The sequence below is a fragment of the Tenebrio molitor genome, chromosome 5 (assembly GCF_963966145.1).
Source record: "Tenebrio molitor chromosome 5, icTenMoli1.1, whole genome shotgun sequence".
NCBI classification, from domain to species: Eukaryota; Metazoa; Arthropoda; class Insecta; order Coleoptera; family Tenebrionidae; genus Tenebrio; species Tenebrio molitor.
The window spans coordinates 2,893,895-2,910,258 of NC_091050.1; the positions used below are offsets into that span (position 1 = coordinate 2,893,895).

Here is a 16,364-nt window from a genome sequence, read left to right on the forward strand (position 1 = left end):
TGTTATGTGAATGTGACTCGATAATATCACATTGATCGTTCATAAATACCTTATCATCTTTTAATAAAACTGATCGATTTATTCGAGTTTGCTCAATTCCGCTTGCCACAAAAACCATGAATAGCGTAACAAAATATCTTGCCAAATAGATTTTATATTTAAAAAAAATTATAAACAATAGGCTTTATTTATTATTCCACTTTTCTGGAAATCGGGATGAATGTACTTAATGTACGTAATGTACCTAAATATTTCTGTAATAGTTTTAGTTCAGAAATAGTGACCATACTCAAAACTGTGGAGTAACATTATAAATTTTTGAAAAGTATAGAAATCCTACTTCAAAAAAGGCTTTTTAGTTGAAGCATACTCGACGAGGCAATTTAAATTATAAAATAAATACTTTAACAATTATCAAAAATCTGGGTCTTCGTGCCAGGTGTCAGGTGCCAAATTTTTCTGAAGTGTTACGAGACAAGAAAACTTTGATTTGGTCCACCAGGTGGTTCTTATCAGTAAACGAGTCATATTGAAATTTATAACCCAAATTGTATTTGTTTTGTAGCTAGGTTAAAAAATTGAATATTTAATGTAAAATTTAAATTTCACTTCCATCCTCTTTCACCTTTAAAAATCGATATCTCGGGAACTACACTGTGCCAAAAAATTGTTGCAACACATCGAATTTCGAAAATATTGTTTATTTCATGATGAGAAAACATATCTACATAAATGGACAAATGTTAACGTCCTAACATAATAATAAGTTATAGTATGTACATAATTTTTGCGTCATTTAGGTACTTCTGCCATTTTTAAGTAATGCAAAAATACGTTTAGTATTGCGACAATTTTTAAAAACTGGAGTGCCATTAAAAAAGTGACCATGAACTCATTACACAAAAACGAAAACGAATTGTTTTTGAAAAACGAAAACGAAATTGGAAAGTGTTTCCATTATTCAATTGGAGCGCATCTTGTGCAAACAAAAAAAAATGTTGTTTTTTTATGTTAAGTGCGTGAACGAGTGTTTTTTGTGCATGAAAAGGTCTTTTACGCCGAGACGCAGGTCGAGGCAGTAAAGCTTTTGAATGCAGAAAAACCATCTTTACGCACGAAATATAAACAATATTTTTTCTATATGTATGTAATTGCTTTCAAAACTAACTTTTAAAATTCAAATTTTTGAAGGAAATCTGAAGTACCTATCAATGCAGTGACCATGTTGCTAGGTAACTAATAAAAAACAGTGCGTGAAATCGCATTTCCCACACTGTTATGTATGGTTTCTATACTTCGATCTTACAAACAATGTAATAAGAAAATACATGTAAGAAAATGACCCACTTCAAGCATGGATAACTATGCGTGAATATCAACTTTTTGAATCAATTATAGAAAAAAAAATGTATACCTGCTATACTTGCATGTACAGAGCAATCACTCCATTTTATCAATATGTTGAATACATAATTAGGTACAGTTGATGGTATTGGCTACGTTTTAATGGGTTTTACTTGCGTTACTTAAATAAAAAGCAGTGTAGATGCAAAAAAATCGAAAGACTATCTAATTTTATTCTGACCGTGCGAATCGATCTAAGACTTCACTTTTGTTTTTCATGGTCAAGACAGCTGCCAGATTTCTTAGTTCCTTGGGTGTAAATTAATTTACAAGTGTGTTTTCAATGTTTTATTGGGATTTTACAGATACATCCGACCTACATACTGAATTCTACAATCCATAATAATAAAATAATGATTCCTTGAAGCAACCTGTACAATGGCGTAGTGAGCCTTCGCCAGTTTCCGGCATGTGTCGTTGTGATCGTGGCGCACTAGTCATACTTCTGCAGTGAAGAGAGAACGCGCTGCAGGAGCTGAGGCAAATCCGAAACGAAAATTCAGTTATTTTTTGAACCCCATGTTGGTGTCTACGGTTTTAACATATATTTACTATTTAATATACAATGAAACAAATCCAACCGCGCCGTTTATCGTATAGTGCTCAATGCAATATCGAGTTATAAATTTGTGTTTATTTTTAACAACCTTGACCCTCTGTGACCCACAATTTCTAACCTAAAAAAGTCAATCATGGACACGACCAAGGTAGATAATGGGTGTTCAGTGTTTTTTTATTTCTTCATAAACCAGACCATTTTTGAATGACTCCTTTTCCATCCACCTACCAATTGTATTAATGAACATTATCACTTAGTAACATGTTTTTAGCATGAGTTGATCCAATAAATGTTGTTTGCTGTGCATAGAGTTTAATTTGTTGCATTATATCATCGTTTTAGATGTTATGTACATACTCATATTAGCGATACAAATATAGAAAGAGCATTGACCATTTTGTGAGAGTAGTTTGTTTAATAATTATTATTTTCTTTGTTTAAGGAACGATTTGTTACTTATTTAATGTTAATAACAATGAGTATGTTTGTTTAAGGACTAGCATTGTCTTTGCAAAAAAAGTTTTTTAATTGATGTTACTGTTAGACCGTAGTTGCGTAATGGACTACAGCGCCAAAACCACCTATTGGTTTAGGCACAAATAAATTAATGTTCTGTATGCCTCTTACTTACTATTTATAAAAATAATAAAGTGGAAGAAATTGGGGTTTTTGAATTCAGAATATTTTCTCCCCAGGCAGCATACATTTTGAATCGATTTAATGTAAAAAATAATACTGCAGCAACCGCAGAATAGACAAAAAAAAACACATACTTTTTTGAACAAAAGTGAAAATTTATATTATCTCAGATTTGTAAACAACGAAGTAAGTAGAACTACCTACATTTATAGAATTCTGTAAACAAATAGAGAGCAATTGGTCGTTCGGTTCAACCATAAGACCCAAATTTAAAAGAAACTTAATGGTTTTATCGCAAAATAGTGTAAAAAAAGTATTTACATTGCACCAAAGCTTCAGGATTAAATAGAAAACAATTTGTTTGAGTGGTTTTTCTGCGAGTAGAAAAACGTTAATGTCCTAAAATAAAACTTTCTATCAGCCTAGTTTCAGTTACAGTTCTTTAAAAAGATAACATTGATTAAATCAGAAATACTGCTTAACATAAAACAAGATGAGGGGTTTTGTTAGAAGAGAAAGATTTGACATTTTTTGTAATTAGATAATTTTGGGACTCAACATTTTAAATTCATTGCTGACAGTATAGTTTTAAACACTTAAGTAAGAAAATTATGACAGAAAGTAAAGGTGGCTGTACTTAATAGTGTGACATTTACTTTCAGTTAACCTGTTCTTAGAGTACTGCTAACTTGAGATTACATCAATGATACGTCCAGATCAGAGTTAATGAGCAAGCACAAACGAGGATGAGCACACACGAATGAGCAGAACCGAATCTGGAAAATGGAAGAAATGTCTGATATAACGAATGAGCACAAACGAAACCGAACAAACGACTCAACGAATGGTAATTTGGACCTCTTGACGAGCATAAACGAGCATCAGTGATCACATGAGCACATCGTTCGTTTAAGCTAGTTTGATGGTCCTTCATTGTTAAATTTTATCAGTGTCACAGTGTTTATGTTGCGCAGTACTCTAGCATGTGCAGGTTTTTGTTTGTTAATCAATTAATAAATTTATTTTCTAATGAAGCCAGATTATTTTACATAATTAATTTAAGTTGTGGATCACACATTTGATACCTATACACTTGCCTATCAGTGTCTCGTAAAAGGCGTGAGGTGTGATTAGAATACGTGCAGGCTAAACGAGGCAAGCAAACATGAACAAGCAAAAAACTCTTTGATGTACTGACACCAACGGTTCGCTGTTTCCATGCTCGGCTGTGATCGTTCATGCTTGTTGTGTTGGGTCATGTTCCCTTGCGTGTTGAAACTGTCATTCACTGAGTTGTTCGTTCGTATTTTTTTTTCTTATCTATAGACTTCTTTAAAAAGTGAAGCATTAAACAATTTGTTTAAATTGTTAAAGCTTTAAATCAGACGAAAGCAAACGAGTACAAACCAGTAAACGTTGGCTGGAGCGCACCCCAAACTATGGTATTTATAAAGTTGCTTGTCGGTGCTCGTCCGTCATACGCGGATGCTTTTTAGTGTACAAAAGAATCTTGAATTATCAATAAAAATGTTGAGTACCCTATTAAGAGACATGTTAAAGATATCTTGTAAAGTGAATGTTTTATCCTCTTCAGACACCAATATTAAATCTATTAAATTTGATAGTACCTAATATTTTCCGCATTAAAAAATAAACGAGGCTATTATGTGGTACAAAGTGCTTAATTAGCGTAAGCAATCTTTAAACAAATGGAGTAATCTCTATTTTATCTTTTAATATTTACGAGTATAATGATTTATTTAGTCAGTTTGTCAGATTATGTGTGTTTTATTAGGCATGTTGTGGGCTATTTACATCACTACTGACAAATTGAAATGATGCTATTTCTTGGTGTTAAAACATGAAATAAACAGAACTCAGAACAACGCAAGTAGATTATTCATAACAATGGTACGGTATCGGTGATGACGTTAGACTAGATTTACAGAATTTTAATTGTGAAAATTGCACTTATTTTGAAAAATAAATAATTGATTTTAATGTTTTAATAGTTCAGTAAACGAGTAAACTGTTTAGTGAGCCGAAAAATTGTATGTTCTGTAGAGAATGTATTAAATTGTTACAGTTCTCTTTCGTGATTTTCGATGAGTTCTTGATACCTCCATACTAATTTAACTGAATGTAGACATTTTTATTACATTTATTATAAAATTGATTATTTTTCTTACATAATATCGTAATATAACTTGAAACACGTGTAGTAATCATCACTTGCAAGGTTTGTTTATGAATAGCCGTAAATGTGTAAACTAAGTATATTTCACAGTTTGCGGTTTTCCTCATGTAAAGAGGTAACTGACAAAGTTAAAGTAGACTTTTTTGGAACATTTATAATCACCCACTCACTTTAAGTATGTAAAAGTGGAGGTAAACATAAGAGATTGCTATTAACTGTAATACTCATTCTTTCTGCAGACAATCTTAATCTAACAGCCAATATAACTAACAAAAAAATCGAAGCAAGTTCTAAAGAAAAATCGCTGTACTTTGTTAGATTCAGAAGATTCCTAATCCTAACTCTAATTTATTCTAGTAAATATAAATGAATCCTTTTTACTTTCTAATCTGATCTCCTTATATTTCGATACAGTTTCAGAGTTTTGAATATATTGTAAAAATGCACGACATTTTTGCGTTTTGAATTTTTAGAACAGAGGTTAGTCGCATGAAGCTAGGGCAGGGACGTGAGATGATTTAGTTTCTTGAAATCACAATTTTTAAATAGCAGCTTTGACACTCCATAAACATTGCTGTCTAGCAACAGGAAGCTTGCCACGTAGTTTATTTAAAGTGCATTCCTCATCTAATACACCAAGGTAGCTTAATAATTTCCAATGGCTGTCGTGTATATTATTTAAAATCAGTTAGATTAATCTTTTGTAAATATTAAAAATAGTGACCATGACCTTCTTTTTGGATTGTGTCACCTTTGTTTTTCTGGGGCGAGGTAAGTCTATGGTAATGAATCATAATTTCGTGGCTGGGATAACTACATAATATAATGGATTTTCCCTGTTTTGAAAATCACCGATCTACATATATTACCTATGTATCGATAAATGCTCTCTTTCTGAGACAAATGTTCTCTTCCTGTTTTATTTTATTTAAAAATCATGGTACTCTGATTGGTCAATTTTATAGCAGAATAATACCTACTTCGTGAGAAAGACGAACATTTTGGGAGCAAGGAGAGTGACACAGAATCTCCAGAGTAAAACAGTACATATTTGTTTTTTTTTGTTTGGTGCAGAAACTAATATGCATATTCAAATATCTCGCGACCCCTATACAGCCTGTCCCAGAACTTCCTCCCCATAGAAAACAGGCAAGTGCCGGCAGTACAAGAGATTCCAAGATTGCTAAAATTAATATTTCTGCAGCTCACATAAAGTTTTCAATTTCACCAATCCCAGAAGTTCGTCCTCAGGTATTACAGGTAGCTAAAACGCAAAAATAATTATTGATATCCCAACAATCGGCGAAAAGTTTTTAATAATTAGATAGAAAACTTAGAAACCCCGACAATGGAAAATTGTCCCAGTAACACAAAATTATAAAATTGCGGTCAATCTTGATGGTGCTCAACTCTGATTGTCTTTTCCCGATTATCGCTTGAGATAGGATTTTTTTTCTAATTCACATTATGATATTTACCCAAATAGGTACTCCCTTTTTTCTCTGGGGAGGCAGTTCTGGGACACACTGTATACATTTTTATTTTAACACACGCAGACTTCATTATTTAAACAGAGGTGAAATCGAAAATTCCCAGTCCCTAGCGCGTAGATCATGCGATTTTGTCCAGCTGACAGTCAAATTTTTACAAGGAAACAGTGCGGGAGTTGTAAATACATACATAAATTCGAGTCTAATTCAACGAAATTATTTTGTGACTGGATTAAAAAACACGAAATATTATTTTTATTTTACAATATCGATTTGATTACTCGTTGAAGGTATGTTTTTAACGAACACAATTGTAATTTTGTAATAACTGTAATCTTTCTTACAAGAAAGTCTTCCGTTTGAAAATAAAAATTTAACAGTGTGAAGTCTTTAAAAGTGCTTTAATTAAGTCAATTTAATCAGACACCCTTAATTGGTAGACCCGTTTGAGTCCCTCTTATGCGATCTTTATTAAAGGTGCCAGAACTTTGAGCTGTCTATTTTTTCTAGTTTATAATTGGTTTAATTAATTTTGTAATAATGCTGAGAGCAAGAAAACAGGAAAGTAGCTTTTCAAGACCCATCCTATTTAATATATAAAACTTCAGTTCAATTAGACGGTTCTTAGAGTAGTTTTCTCAAGAAATGCATGCTATTTTGCCGTATTGTTGTCTCGTTTTTTACGCTTGGGTATAACGACGACTATGGCTATGTAGCTGCAGCAGTAAATAGGATGAAAAGAGATTATTTGTTATGTGTAGGTGAATTACTTTTGTGAGAATTTCAGTCGAAAGCAGTTAGTGAGAAAAGCATGAGTAGCATAATTATTGACATTTGTATATTTTGTGATAATGCATATGAAAATTGGTCTAGAAACAATTGTTATACTTTAATGTACGCGGTTGTAGTGTGTGTGTGCTCATTTACTTTCAAACAAAATTGTACCATAATTTGATCAAATCGAATGAAACGTGAGCGATGACTTTATCCACATGAGTAGATATGTTTGACATGAGGTTTGTCAACGTCGTGTGTCTACTCACTTAAATTATTGTATTACACAGTTCAGATGCAATCTCAGGGGAAAATCCCTATTGTCGATAAATCATGTGGAACAAAGCAATCAGTTTATTTAACATAAGATCTGAAAGCAAATATAACAAAACCGAACATTTATCAAATAAAAAAAAGAGTAATTGGTCATCTCGCCCAGAGCTTCTAACAGATACAGCCAGTCGTATGATTCAAGGATGGAAGGTTATCGCAATTTTAATCTATTTTGATAATTTTTCCACAAAGTACCGAGGGTAACAATCATGCACTCCCGAGGTGCATATACTATTTTTTGCACGACCCAACGATTTTAATTGAAAAAAGCCGAAAGTTTTAAAATTATTTTTAACATGGCACTTAAACTTAATCACAATAAAGCAATCTTATATTTTGAGCATGTTGGAGAAGTTAGAGAAAAAATTAATCATTTTACTCGTTATTATTTTCACAATAAAGCATCCAATTCTTCCTACTGCTTGCTATATCTTTTAATCCTTTCGAGGCACTTGCAAGTAAATAATAAATATACCACACTTTGCATTCATGTTAAAAAGATCAAAAAACAGATTTAATAAAAAAGTTGTGAAACAAACTGGACTATCAAACTTATGTATAAAATATGTTTTTATATCATTATTTTAAAAATTGAAGATTTTCCCAACTTTGTTCGGCAAGTTCTAAATGAATTTTGTATCAAAACTATAACGTCAATTTATGGCCTGCACATTTTTATTATATTCCGCCCCACTTTCATATTTCAAAATTATAAATCCAAAATATGACTGTGCTTTCATTCAATCTTCTCTCTCTCCGTCCTATCTAAACATTCGACGGTAGGAATAAGATTTTTATAACTTTATTTGTGAAGATAAATGTATTTATACATTGTTCCGTGTTCGTTTTGTTCATGTTTATTAAATCACATATTTTGCAATTTATTCTTTCAAATATTAAGTTCTGTCTTGAAAATGCTAGATAAAAATATAGATTAACTAATATGCCGGTATCTTAATGTTAGTATGTGGAATGGTAAAGCGTCAATTGATCGTCATAGTTAAATGTGTTATTTTACTTTTTCAACATGTTCAGTATAAAGTACAAATATTCTGGACGCTTAACTTCTGTTACAGTAAAACATCTTGCTGGTGCTGGCAGGGGAGTAGAACAAACTGGCCCATCAGTTCTGGATATCATACCCGCCACCGGGGGCGGGCAGCTCCACTAGTTCTAAAGAAAAAGAAAAACAACAACAAACGGAAGAGGAAAAACGAACTACAACACGTGAACAACGACAGCAAGAATACGACGCTGCAATTAAAGTTGGTGAAATTATTCTACATTTTATACATAGATATTTTTACCTGAAATTAATCTAGATTGATTCAATTTTAGGTAAAATAATTGTTATTTTAATTTTAATAAAATGCAGTACAACCTGGAGTGTAGGATATTATGATTCATGCTATTAAAACTATTACAAAGTCACTCGAGGAGACGTCTTATTAAGCGCCAAATTACAAAATTTTGTAGTACATACCTATATTGAAACTAGAAGATATTATATTTTGTACATGAACTAGAAACAACAATATCTACAAATTCATAACAAAGATAAAATGAAAGAAAATATTATTACCAATAATAATTATTGATCGTATTTTTGTTTACCAAGTGCCAGTTGCCTTTATAAATACCTGAATAAAGAATGAAAAAAAAGTGATGTTTTAAGTTTTAACCAGTCTTGACCAAAAAAATTATGCGGAACTCGTTTTTTGTTTTGAGACAGCACTGAAAGTTTTCTAAAGCGCCCAATCTGTAAAAGTAGCTATTAAATCTTTTATTTTGTTGTTGTTGCTTTTTTGCAATTTTTTATTTCATTGTATGTATTTAGAGTTTATTCTGATTTTTTCTTTTGAATCTCAGAATATGATTAAAATAAAATTCTGTTCCTTAACTTATTGTTTGTTTAATCTATTATAACAAAATGTGTCATATGTGAAAAAAATGGATGCTATAGGGGTCACATGTCTTTGGAAAATTATTGAATTTATTTATTTTACAGAAATAAAATTTAAAGTAGACACTTGCCAAAGAAATAAAATTGACAAGTGAATTTGGAAAAATTTACGTTTTGAAATACCTAATTAATTTACATTTTTAATGAACGTTTCGTTTAATCTTAAAAGATAATAAATATTCTTAGAAAACTTTTGTTCAGTAATAATAAAGTAAATTGGAAATTTTGATGTTGATGTAATTTGAAGTGGCATTAATGAAAATGGTTTCTATAGATTTTATGAGATAATATATTTTTTTGATATTCCTCTAGTTAATTTTATCTTTTAGATATTCCTGCAGTTCTCAGACGGTTTTTACAAAAAGTTCAAAATGATGTTTTTCTGAAAACATCAAGGTAAGCTAGAAAATATTTTTTCAGTGAGACAAGTTAATTCATATAGATTAGTTACCGAATGGCATTTTAAAGTTTAAATAGAACATCCCGTATATTTTAAAATTTTACATGTTCCCTTAGCTCTTTTCAAATAGATTGAACAAAAACCGAATCAAATATTATCCAGTTGACTGTTTTTTGACGTAAACTAAAGCGTCATTATGCAAAGATGGCGCTGGGTGCGTTGTCAACTTTGAAATTTCAATTAGCAAGGGAGATATGTGATATCGTTTGAAAGGTCTTTCAATTCTCTACACACCAGTGGTCTAATTTTTCAATTCCATCAGTTAGTCCTGGACATTATGTTCGTTTGAAAATGGTTTCATAGACATGTTGGATAACTTCTTTTTTAAACAAAATTTTAATAAGCCATTGAGTTTACTGAAACTTGTGATTTTTTTTAATGTACTTAAACACCGTTGACATAAGGAGTGGCTATGATTTCATTTTTTAACGTTGGACACACTGTCACTAAAGTGACTAACTTGTGGACCTATCAAAATGTACATAACGTGTTACCGAATTTCCCGCGATCATAATTACACGACTTTAATTGCAAAATTAAGCCAATATTGGATAGAGAGTTGATGTATCATATCTATGATCTTTCTTATAGTTTCAAATTTCTAAGCTGACAACGCTATCTTTCCAGGGACACGTTACACATTCCAATTTTATGTGAAAAAGTTTATATGTAATATAAAAACGACTTTTTGCATTACCTAGCAATCATTTTATTCAGTGATAAAATATACAAACTAGAGATGAATATCAGATAGATTTACTTTCCTTTCGTCTCTGAAAAAATGGTTCCAATTTGGAATAAGATTCTACTTGATTTATTAGCAACTAATGTCTGAACAACAGCTATTTGGCAACGCATTTATGCCTGTATTTATTTATAATAATTTTCGCTAGAGAAAAAAATGATGACATTGTATGTTGAATTGTTATGTTTTCTCCTTTACGAATTCTGCTCGGCGATTTACAGCGGAATTTTCGAGAAAATGCTTTTAGAAATAATTTTTTGATCTCGACCAGCAAATCGTACCTTAGTTTTTGGCTGAATATTTGCTTTTTAGACATACCTTTATTAATTTCAATGCATGTTAAAAATTAAAAGAAATGATTGTTGCTTTTTAGTTACATTATTAACAAGTTATAAGAACAATCATATCTCCACTTTATGCCGATAATTAAAACTTAAAATAGAGATTCCCGTCTACGATAATTACGAATATTAAATTTTTGGGGGTTCTGTAGTAAAAACGAAACAAGGGTGGTGAAAGTTTGTAAAGTTGTTATTAATGCCAAAAGAAAACGTTTTAATTGGGGCAAAATTGTACAATGAAAGATAGTAGATAATGGATTTATCTTCTTGCTGATTTTCTTCAATTACATTGAAATTAATGAACAGCAGTGCATCTAACAATTTTTGATTTAGTCACTAGGTTCCACAAGCTTAGTTAAATACACGTACTGATTAAACATTTTTGTTTGATTTGTGTAATTGTGGCTGCAAATTTTTTCTTCTTCTGAATGGTACTAGTTTCTTTATATGATTTAAACTACTGTTAGCGCCACATTTTTACCAGAAGTCTGGGAAATATTTTAATTTTTGTTTCTCAAAAATTGAATTTTTTAGTTTGGTAATTTAATTACTGTTTAAAACTTATAGTTTTAGAATTGATTTTTAAGATTTTTTTTTTAGATACATTAAGTTTTTCCATAATTAATTAGATATGGTTTGGGTCGAATTTTATAGATCGTAATCAATGTTAAAAGTCTCGTTGTTGATCATTTATTTTCTGCTTTTAAACAATATTCTTATGCGTTACATGTAACTTTTGATTTCAGTTACTTTTTTTTAACATAAATCATACCAGAAGGATTTTAAAAGTAATGAACTGAATGTTATTGTGTAGATATTATCTAGTATAATTTTTGGATTTGTCATCTTTTTAATTAAACCGAAAATGAATTACATACATATTTATACAAAATTCTCGCTGATTAAACAAATACTGTCCAGAGTAGTGAGCTTTGTCCAAATTGTTTTATTTTGAAAATTTCACCCCATGATTTTTATTTTTTCTTACATTGTCGCTATGAGTGACTACAAAATAGTTGCTTTACAGGAACACCATCGTTCTCAACGAGAACAGTGGGAAATAAGACAATTGGATAACGATTTATTACACCAAAGGCATTCGGAAAGAGAACGAGAAAGAGAAGAAAAAGAATTGGCTGAGCAACAACTGCTACTTGCAGATGAACGGGATGATTTCAACTTGCAGTCAACGTAAGTGTATGTGGCTAAAAATACCTAACTTTACTGTCACCTCTTTTTTGCGGATACAAACAAATTTTTGATATAGAAATTGTGACAAAATCTAATGAATAGTTAGTTCACTTGTGCTTTCAACAGTACTTCAACATATTTCGAACAAATAGTTAAAGTAATGTAAGTTATTTTCGTTACAAGCACCCACAAATTTTAATATAGGCATAGAAATTTAGTTACGGCTCTTTTGTCGGTTTAATTTATAACTTGGTCAACATTTCTTAGAATCACTAACTATAAACACTATAAATCACACCATGGTGGAATTGGAATGAGTGATTAGTCAATAATATCTTGGTGCATCCGGTAAGAGTGAATTCGTGAAAGACAGAAATATACAAAACTGTTGATTCAGTGTAAACTTCTAGACCTTTATTTACATTTCTTTTAAATTATTGAGTTACTTAATAATATTTACATAATATCATTTATTCTACACCATTTATCAATATCATTTTCAGTTAATGATTTATTATGCGTTACGTAAAATAATTTGGCCCTGTTAGGTATCCTGGAATCAATAAATGACAATAGTTTCACCGGTATTGTTTATATAAAACGAGCAGAACTTGGTTATTATTGGATTCGTCGGTACGTTTGATGCGAATTTCTTGATTCTGATTTGCTATTATTTCAATAACTGCTCATCAAAGACAATAGTGGACGGATTCTATAAACGCTTACTCCATGGTACAATCGATCTCGTCAACTGTATTTCTAAGATCTGTGTAAACTCAATGCATCTACACAATTTTTTAATTTTCTTAACTTTTTTCCACTCATCTATTTTTCTATTCTATGCAACAATGCAAAAGTGCTAACTCAAAAGAGTATTTTGGCTCTCTTATATGCATTCTACAAAAAGCCTCACTTCTACTCTTAATGATATAATCTACTATTTTCTCATTACCCCGATATTTTTAACTGACATTTATGGTTTTCTTTTCCACTGATACTATCTGGCCATTATGTATATATGCTATCGATTAAGTAATTACGGTTTATTTCAGAAAACCGATTTAATGAAATTCAAAAACAAGGCAAATCATACTCGTATTGTATGATTTTATAAATCTAATAAAAAATATCGCCTCATTTTTTCAATTATATTTAAAGTCAAAATGTGGAGGCGAGACGCCGGTAATTATGTTGATAAGCACTGCACTATTACTTGATAGTATTATCCGTAATAGTGTATGTACTCCGGCAAAATTGCCGTGCCGCCGGGTGGTGGAGGGTTAAGAAGAAAAAAACACAGGAAAATATAATATTAAAATGAAAACAGTGAGACTATTTTATTGTGTTATTTCACTTATTTCCTGGTAAAATAACAAGAAACCAGTTAGTTATTGACAAAAAACTACTTTACAGTGTCACAAGTATTCATTTAGTCAATTTCGTATTCTTATTATTTTGTATGAATTTTTTTAAAATTTAGTTTTAAAATAAGAAATAAAATTGATAGAATTGACGATTACAGGACAGCAAAATAAATAATCTCAGCAAAAATAAAAGGAAAAGGAGATGTTTATTTATAAACATTACTAGAAAAATAAATTGACCTAGTTTTAATCGCTCAGTTTTATTACCTAGATAATTTTTCTAAACTGATTTTATTTATACAAACTGTTACAATTGGGTGATTTGAGTTCCACGACTTGGAGCGTTGACGAAATTCTTGAAACTAGTGTAGGTATCCATTAAAAATTGCTTTTAGAACAAAGAAAAAAGTAGTTTTCGTAACAGTAAAGCAGGTTTATGTTGACATTACGTTAAAGTACCAATTCAAATCGAAGTAAAAGTGTGATATTGAAACTATCATCAAGCATATTGAACTCTTTGTCAATCCTTTTGATGTGTGCACAATATAAAAATTTAATCTTTACTGTGTAGGTTTGCTGTGCATTTGATTCTTGCCATAAAACTTTAAATAACTTCTTTGACAAAGTATCTTCACGTGGAATGAATACATCAGAATGGGTTTTATTACTTTGCTGTATCAACTGCGGTTGTTAGGTTAAATTTTGAATTAATTAATTTTTAATGGTTTAGTTTTCGCAAAGTGTATTACTTTACCTAACTTTACGATTAATTTTATACTCCATCCATTCATTCCATCGTCAAGCATCCAGCCATTCGTAACAAAGGGTCATTATTTACTGACAACATACAGCCAGCTTCTCACGTAGATTTAATACTTTGATATTTATTCGGGATACTAAATGAACATTTAACAGAGATGAGAAATTTAATGTTTTAGCAATGAACTGAAAGTTCTTTTTAAAAAAGTAGAATAATATTTAATACGTTTTTCACACTATTTAATATTGGATTAAAAATTTACTCGGGCTGATGAACGGAAAGGTTTTTTCCTTTAACTTAAATTTATGAGCTCTCAATCGACGATCCTCAGTTAGCACTATCAGGGACGAGGAAATGGAAATATACTTACCACGTGTGGGTCGATAAACATGTATAAGGTTTACTTCACGGTTTTGAAGTGGTTTGCGTATGAACCATCTTTACGTAGAGCTTTTGACCACGCAAATAGTCGCGTAGTCAAACACTTACTCATGTAGTTAGACCTTAAGAGTTGAGGTGAGTTTCTTGAAGAGACCTATTTGTTATGCTAATCGCTTTAAACCTTATTAACCATTTTTTTTACTAAAGTCGTACTGCACGTCATCTTATCTAAAGTACAAAGAAAAAATTTCCTTCACAATTCACGTAGGTATAATATGTTGTTCATACTCAAAACAAAACAAGATTAACTTTGATTATGTTGGTTTAAAAAGGTCTTGCCAACATGAGTTTGATGATTTAAATTAGAAGAGAAGTGTCAAATCCTTTAAAATAGTTACATATACAGGGTGATTGTGAAAGTTGTGAAGATATTTTAACCTGTGATAGAACCCCACAAAATGTGACGGCTGAGCCAATAATGCCTTATACAAATGTTGATATTTTTCGAGAAAAGGGGGCTAAAATTTTTTCAAAAAAAGATTGGGAGCCACTGAATTTTATGAAAAAATGGGTAAAAAAAATCATAGTAGACTTTTTTGTTGTCATTTAATTCAAAATTAAGTCACTTTGATAAGAACCTCAATCTTGGAGAAAAGCGATATGGTTATGATGATCTATGGCAAAGCCCATGGACATTCAGAGCTAGCACGGCAAATCTACGGTGAAAGGTTTCTTCAAAGGTCCCAATGCACGAACCTTTGTAAACGTTGTGCAGCATCTTCGCGATTCGGGCGTTTCGAAATGAATAAGCGCGATCTTGGCCGCCAGTTACAGAAGAAGAAATTCCTCACGAGAGCGCCACTTCCAGCAGTTATTTTCAATTAACGTGTGGGTTGGGATTGTTGAAAATCATCTCGTAGGTCTCTATGTCTTACCTCACCTTTGAATGAACAGTCGTCTTCAATTTTTAAACGAAGTTTTGCTCGAATTCTCGAGGAGATTCCTCTGGCAGGCATTTTGAGCAGTTTCTTTGATGTTTCATTTCTTTTTACTTTGTTGTTTAAGCCTTTGTTGTTTTCTGAATAAGTTTCAGGCACTATTTTATCAAAAATTCATCGTACAGTAATAGGTCACTTTACAGCATAGCAACCATTACTGTACGATTTTGAGTAATATTCAACTTTTTACGAACAAATTTTAATATTCTTAAAATGCCCCTCGTCAGAAAAGTGATTTTACTGGACTCGTATGGCATTTAAATACTCGCTAACGCTCGTACTTAAACTTGCCATACTCGTCTAGTAACTTCCGCTTTTCTGAACTCGTAACGTAATCTACTATTTATTTAATTTATATTCATCACCTAATTTTGTTGAAAACATATTTGTTATTCAACAATCAAAGTGCAGTTTAAGATATGAAAATTGAGGAAGTAAACTTTGAACATCCTTTTTCGTTCAGAAACTGCAGTGCGACGAGCTTCGAACACTGGGGACTGACTGCTACGGTATATCGATGTCGGTGCCTTGACCTTATTCAGCACCCCATGACGTCACTAGTTGTGTCCTTGATAATTCACTATGAACACGAAATGTTCTAAAAATACATATTTGATTCCGGAAATTAATTGAAATTGTTCATTTTGTACATTCAATTCACACAAACACAAGCGAAACAAAGAGAAACATAATATTCTCATTTTTTTCTGATAAAATTGTTGGATTACATATTCCGATAGATTTTTGTACTGAAATTTATTTAGT

General features: G+C 31.3%; 2 long non-coding RNA genes across 4 annotated transcripts; one reads left to right on the forward strand and one right to left on the reverse strand.

Moving 5' to 3' along the window:
* Positions 1–1,679: 1,679 nt before the first annotated feature.
* Positions 1,680–15,117, reverse strand: LOC138132281 (uncharacterized). 2 transcript variants are annotated; one of them, XR_011160047.1, is made up of 2 exons: positions 14,591–15,117; positions 1,680–1,879 (listed from the first exon to the last, which is right to left on the reverse strand). It is a non-coding gene; the product is annotated as an uncharacterized lncRNA (long non-coding RNA). The 2 variants fall into 2 exon arrangements; XR_011160046.1 differs by lacking the exon at positions 14,591–15,117 and adding an exon at positions 3,259–3,401.
* On the forward strand, positions 1,874–9,766 carry LOC138132278 (uncharacterized). Of its 2 annotated transcripts, XR_011160044.1 has the most exons (4): positions 1,874–3,202; positions 3,265–3,449; positions 8,473–8,661; positions 9,689–9,766. It is a non-coding gene; the product is annotated as an uncharacterized lncRNA (long non-coding RNA). The 2 variants fall into 2 exon arrangements; XR_011160043.1 differs by lacking the exon at positions 9,689–9,766 and having other exon boundaries at positions 8,473–9,296.
* Positions 15,118–16,364: the final 1,247 nt, after the last annotated feature.